We start from the raw sequence: 5,818 nt of genomic DNA, 5'->3' as shown, positions 1-5,818 counted from the left end.
GCGAAGGGGACAGGGCGGGCGTGGAGGTGTCAGGTGAGGGCGAAGCCCTGGATGCCGCTCTCTGAGAGGCGTTTCAGTAGGTCCCGGGAAGCTTGAGCGGCTCCTGGGGTGTCCCGTGGGGCCCGGCCCTTCCTTGTGTGTCAAGAGCGCTTGGCGAGGTGACCCCCGGGCCGCTGCTGGTGAAGTCCGGCACATCCGCCCACTTGAGCTCCACGGGAATCTTGAACTGACCCCTGGGTCCGAGAGGAAGCCCAGCTGGCAGCCTCGCTGGTTGTCGGCTTTGGCAGGTCTTGTCTGTCTCTGTCGTGACTCACTTCTGCGGGAAGTGCCCTTTGACTCACAGTAAAGGCTTTGCAAGTGACCCCGGCTTTGCCTTGGTGTAGACTGCGGGGGCCTGGGAGGGGTCAGGTGCAGGTGCAGCCGGTTAGTCTGGACTGGGAGTTTGGCTGTCATGTCCTAAGCACAGTGTCCTTAGCTCCTGTGTCCCCATTGCCCTGTAAAAGCTGCCAGGACCGCCTTGTACAGTGTTGGTATAAGGCCTATCTGTGTCATGCCATTTAAATTGGTTCTGAAGGACTGGTTGTTATGGCCTGTGGTTGTTCATCCTTACTGTGTTATGATGGCGCTGTAAAACAAGGTGCAGTGTGATTGAAGAAATTATGCTTTCTAGTTGAGGAAGCTCTCTTGCTCTCAGACCCTTCCAAAATCGTGAGTGGATAGTTTTCCCACTTGCAAAATGTGGTAAGTGAGAGAGACTCACATGAAGTAACTTGAGCTACATCCCACAGTCAAGAAGATGGGACAGATGATCTTGAACATAGCGGTCAGCTACTAGATATCGTGCTCTTTATCAAATGGAGTTGTAGAGATTGGAAATGGATTGTGTTGTTTAAGTGATTTCCCTTGTCTTAAACTGTCCTATCAACTAGAAGGAAATGGCATTATCAGCCATTGTAGATTTTTTGTTTTGTTTTATTTTGTTTCCCTCCCTTAAGTACTAGGCAATCACTATACCACTGAACTACATTGCCAACCCTTTTTTATTTTGGGACAGGATTTCCCTTAGTTGCTCAGATGGGCTAGAATTTGCAGTTCTCTTGCCTCAGCCTCCCCGATAGCTGGAATTATAGGTTTATGCCACCACTCTCTGCTTAGTGTGTGTGATATCTGTGTGTGTACGAATGTGTGTGGACATGCATGCATGCCATAGATCAGAACCCAAGGCTTCCTGCACACTGAGTACATTACCAGTGAGTTAAGCCCTCAGCTCTGAGCAATATGTTTTTTTTTTTTTGGTACCAGGGATCAAACTCAGGACCTCTTGCTTGCCAGGCAGGTGGAGGAACCACTGAGCTAAATCCCCGGCCCTCTAACCAGTATGTTTTGATTACAGTATTCTGATTAATTTCTTCAGTTTACTTGGGAGGCCCAAAAGGAATATGTTAGTAAGTTTGTATTTATTTGTTAGTTTTTTTTTTTTAAAGACAAGATCTTGCTATATAGTTCAGGCTGGCTTTGAACTCATTACATAGCTCAGGCTGGCTTCAAACTCAAAACCATCCTTTTGCTTCAGCCTCCCAGAGTGCTGGGATTACAGGTGTGCATCGCCATACCCAACTTTAGGTTTATCTTTCAAGAAACATTGTAAGCTCCATGTGGAGGTGCACACCTGTAATCCCAGCAACTTGGGAGGGAGGATGGCATATTTTAGGCCAGCCTGTGCAAAATTAAAAGGGTTGCAGGGAGAGGCTGGGGATATGGTTCCTTAAGGCCCTGGGTTCAATTTCCAGCACAGGAAAGAAAGAAAGGGAGGGAGTGGGGGAGGGGAGACAGGCAGGGGTAGAGGGAGAAGAGAAGGAAGAGAGGAAGGGGAAAATCACAAGACATAACTTTTGTTTATTAGTAGTTCATAACTCACAAAGCATGTTTAAGTTTTCTTGGAAAACTTGGTGATAATCACCTTTTAATTTTTTACTGTGCTGGAAATCAAACCTAGGGCTTCATGTGTACTGGCAGGTGCTTCACTACTGAGCTGCGCCCCAAGCCCCATACTTACAGAAAAGGGAAGTTTTTAAATCACCACCTGTGACAGAACACTGGTGAGGATGTGGGCATTGTGGGTGCGTGCTCATTGAATGACCTTATCCTACTGGGTTATAAAGAAGGAAATCCTGTGACTCCTCCATTGTCTGACTTGATTTCCTTGAGCCAATAGGCTGAGATGCTGTTGAGTCACCAAAGTCAGGAGTGTGAGCCTCTCTAGAAGTGACAGTGCCAATAATATAAGATACAGAAAACAGCATGTTGATTGCCTTTACTCAACAAGTAGTATGCTGAAAACTTGTACAACTGAAAAGCTGGGCCAGCCTTCCTTTTTTGTTTTTGTTTTTTTTTTTTTTTTTTTTTTGGTACCAGGGATCCTGCTCTTGCAAGGCAAGCACGGCCACTTGAGCCAAATCCTTGGCCCTAGCCTTGCTTTTTTTGTTTTTTTGTTACTGGGGATCGAACTTGGACCTTGCGCTGCCTTGCAAGGCAGGCATTGGGACCTCTGAGCTAAGTCCCCGGCCCTTTTGTTTTTTGAGACAAGGTCTTGCTCTTAGGTTCAGGCTGACCTCGAACTCACTAGGTAGCCTAGGCTAGCCTTGAATTTAGGATGACTCCTGCTTCAGCCTCCTAAGTGCTGGGATTATAGGTGTGTGCCACCATGCCCAACTGGGAAAATGTTTGTCACACAAATAGATTTGTTTCCTTCCCAGGAGTATCATAGGCCTAATTATTGTCATAGTTCTCTGTAGCTTTAAAGGGCTTTGGGAAAGAATGGCATAAAAGACTGATGCCTTTGTACCCAGCTTGCCTGACTTTTTCTAAATATTTCCAGTGTCTGTGGCTTTCTTCTGATGAGCTTCCTTAGTTTTAGAATACTCTGGTTTCACTGTATTTTATATTCAATCCTACAGTTATCTGAGCCAACTATTAAAGTACTGTACTAAGGCTGTGGGAAAGTGCTTGCGTGATTGTAACAGTTTGGTATCATGATGCCATGACTTTATTATTATTGTTACTTTTTAGATGCTATGTGATTTTAGTTAATCTATTTGACTGGCTTGACTCATAAATAGCTATAATCCTATTTTTTCTGCCAAACTCATGACTCATGGTCTGAGCATACAGGTATACCAAAGGAATCAGTGGGACAGAATATTTGAAATTAAAATTGTCCTGTTCTGAAAAATCTAGAACATAAGACTTTTTTGTTTTTTTTGTTTTGTTTTGTTTTGTTTTGAAGGGTAGGAAATACCCTTAAAGAGAAAGACAGTTCCTGTTTGAGAGGGACAGGAAGGGACACCTGGAAAGTGGGTTATCTGGGGCCCCATTTCTCAGTAGGGGCATTTATGGAGCAAAGCCACAAGGTCAGGAGGTTACAAAATGGGACAAAACTACAGTCAACCAATAAAATCCAAGGGAAATTCCCAAGGTGGGCATGAGGTGGGACAAAACCATGATCAACCAATAAAATTACAAGTATAGTCGCCTGGGTAATATTGATTAAATGGGGATCAAATGGGAAAACAAGTCAAATAAATGAACAAGGTGTTTTCAGAAAGGAAATGGGCTAGGGAGATTTTGATCCCTGCTTAAGGTGATTGATTTCTATTTAGACTATCAGTGCTATTCATCTCTAGGGGAAATACGTGAGTGTAGTACTTTTTCTTTTTGAGTATCGTGGATTACGTTGCCCCCAATTGTCTTCTGTATTGACTCCCTCAAGGGCCCAGCTCTAATTATCTACAATATAATTAATTAGCTTAGCAGGCTACAATATTACCCCCTCTGCAGTTAGGGGAGAAGGGGAATAGTTTCTATCAAACTGCTTAAGCTAAGAAGGGTGGATGTAGGGGAGACTGCAGTCAGGGGCCCTCTCCAGATAGCTAATCCAAAGTGCCTTGGATAGAAGTCATGTTGTAGTTGAGCAGTTATGAACTTTTCTTTGTAAGGTCAATCCTAGTAAAAGGAGTTTAGCACATTTGTCATTGGCTCCATCTGTACGATTACTTGGAGTTTGGCATCTACTAGGCAAGAATCAACAAATTTTTAAGAAATTAGAGCATGTAGGGCTGGGGATTTAGCTCAGTGGTTCTGCTGCCTGCTTCGCAAGTGCAAGGTCCTAAGTTTTATCCCTGGTACCAAAAAAAAAAAAGAAAGAAAGAAAGAAAGAAATTAGAGCATGTATAATTAAAGCATGAGCACTAAAAGGCAGGTTAGGAAAAGAGCCACATTTAGAAACTGTTATAAAGGAACTGGAATAGTGATCGTAATCTGCTGGCTCTTTAGACCTCTTTGCTGATAGAGGTTATCTATAAGTCTCTCTAGTTTAAGCTGTAAAAAGATAGAGTTTGGTGGTTTTGAAGGACAATTTTAGCTAAGAAATTTTAAAACTCTTGTTAAGCTCTTATAGATTCTACCAGGTTTTTTCTTTCTTTCTTTCTTTCTTTTTTTTTTTTTTTAACAGTTTTTCTTCTAAAGACTGATAACAGTGGTCAGCTTCCAGTGCAGCTGGTAACTGCCAGAAGGGGTCAGCAATTGGAGCCCCTTTTTATATCTAGCTTTTATTTATTTATTTATTTATTGTACCGGGGATCCAACTCAGGATGTTGTGCTTCTGAGGCAGATGATGGAACCACTGAGCTAAATCCCCAGCCCAGTATCTAGCTTTATTTCTATGGCATAAGACTCTGTCTTCAACACTGTTGTGTGTACTACACAATTAGTATTTCTAGAATAGAACATATTGTTATGTTGTTTATCTTTATTTATTTTCCACCTGTCATTCTGTTTAGATTAAAAGCTACGCACAGTCTAGAACAAGATCTTAGTCCTCTTTGTAGTTAGAGTTCATGAGCATGTTTGTTGGTCATAATATGTAATGTGAACTACCCAAGTGTATCCATCACCTTCTGTAGGTACTTGATCTCTGTTCTGTCTAGCAAGACTGCTGTGTGCTGTTACAGAGGAACTGCTGTCACTTGGATTCATTTCCAGGGCAGTCTAGAAGACAGCAGGAGGGAGAAAGAAAAAAATGAAAGAGAAAAACAGTGTGGATTGAGAGAAGGGTCCAGGCATATGGAAAAGGAAAACAGTATTTTATTTTCTTTTATTTTTTTGTTTCGGTTTTTTTGTTTTGGTACCGGGGATTGAACTCTGGACCTTGCACTTTTTTGAAACAGGCGGTGGAACCAGCAAGACAAGCAGTAAAGTGGGTTCTACATTGTCCTCTCACTTCTGCCTGGCAGACATTAAACCTTCATTCCCTTCTCCCACCTTTTCTTTTTGTTTTTTGTTTATTTTTTTGAAACAGTATCTCCATGTAGTCCAAGTTGGCCTTGACCTTGAATTTGTGATCCCCTTGTTTTAAACTTCTAAGTGCTGGAATTATAGGTGTGTGTTACTGTACTTGGGATCCTGTTTCTTTGTCAGTGTGTGTGCCTCTCTCTCTGTCTCTCTCTGTTTCTCCCTCCTCCACAACCCTCCCACCCCTTTTGGGGATTGAATTTATAGCCTCATGCATTCTGGGCAAGCACTCATAACACAACTGCAACCCTCACTTTTTATGTTGAGCAGCAAGGGGAGCCCCAATCCTTCCCTTTGCATAATGATAAGATGTTTGCCACAAATAAGCAAATAACCTAAAAAAAAATCACATTTCTGTATCTCACACTAGGATATTTATGAGCTTTAGCAAAATTCCCAAATGTCATGCTGAATCTCACTTTTGTTCTGCTCTGTTAAGTTTGTCTGTTTCTCTCTCTCTTTTTTTTTG

At 42.5% G+C, this 5,818-nt stretch overlaps 1 protein-coding gene across 3 annotated transcripts in view; it reads left to right on the top strand.

The window, feature by feature from the left end:
* The window catches only part of Hmox2 (heme oxygenase 2), a 51,831-nt gene that overhangs the window by 12,446 nt on the left and 33,567 nt on the right, over window positions 1–5,818 (top strand). Inside the window, exon 1 of one of the 3 annotated variants that reach the window (XM_010644096.3) lies at window positions 7–33. The exons of the other annotated variants lie outside the window; for them this stretch is intronic. The gene's annotated coding sequence lies outside the window, so the exon portion shown is untranslated. Of the gene's footprint in view, window positions 1–6; window positions 34–5,818 lie in introns of those variants that run through there. 3 annotated transcript variants of the gene reach the window in all.

Source organism: Fukomys damarensis, unplaced genomic scaffold (assembly GCF_012274545.1).
Source record: "Fukomys damarensis isolate Sample0158 unplaced genomic scaffold, DMR_v1.0_HiC HiC_scaffold_34, whole genome shotgun sequence".
Classification (NCBI taxonomy): domain Eukaryota; kingdom Metazoa; phylum Chordata; class Mammalia; order Rodentia; family Bathyergidae; genus Fukomys; species Fukomys damarensis.
This window is presented reverse-complemented; position numbering and strand designations above follow the sequence as displayed.